Below are 446 nucleotides of genomic sequence, written 5' to 3'. Positions count from 1 at the left end.
CGGGCTGGCGGAGGCGGGACCGCGCGCCCCGGCGGGGGCGGTGCCAAGCCGCCGGCCCAGCTGACGCCACATAGGCCGAGATCACCTCAGGCGCGCGGTGCAATCGCAGAGCGCGGCGCCGCCGCCGGCCGCCCCAGCACAAGCCTGGTACAGATCCCTCCGCCCTCGCTCGGCCGGACCGTCGTGTCCTGGCGCCCAGCCTCCAGGGCACACAGTTTGGGGGAGTACACAGGTTGGGGTGTCCCGCAACTCCCAGCGGGTCGTATCCTCTAAGCTCACGGCCTATTCCTCCTCTGTGCCACCTGCGTCGTGGGTGCCGCCCGCTTCTTCAGGTGGTCTCTCCAGGCGTAAGGAGACCGCGGCGTTATAGAGTCCGGGCTCAGGGGCGTGGCCAGCGTCAGGCCCCGCCCCGTTCTGTGACGCACCGGGTGGTGCGCGCGGGGGCG

General features: G+C 72.2%; 1 protein-coding gene across 1 annotated transcript in view; it reads left to right on the top strand.

Annotated features, from left to right (window-relative positions):
• The first annotated feature begins 34 nt into the window (after positions 1–34).
• LOC102765294 (lanosterol 14-alpha demethylase) overlaps positions 35–446 on the top strand; it is a 15,435-nt gene continuing 15,023 nt past the window's right edge. Inside the window, exon 1 of the mRNA XM_006779200.2 lies at positions 35–40. The gene's annotated coding sequence lies outside the window, so the exon portion shown is untranslated. The remainder of the gene's footprint in view (positions 41–446) is intronic.

This window comes from Myotis davidii, unplaced genomic scaffold (assembly GCF_000327345.1).
Source record: "Myotis davidii unplaced genomic scaffold, ASM32734v1 scaffold187, whole genome shotgun sequence".
NCBI classification, from domain to species: domain Eukaryota; kingdom Metazoa; phylum Chordata; class Mammalia; order Chiroptera; family Vespertilionidae; genus Myotis; species Myotis davidii.
This window is presented reverse-complemented; position numbering and strand designations above follow the sequence as displayed.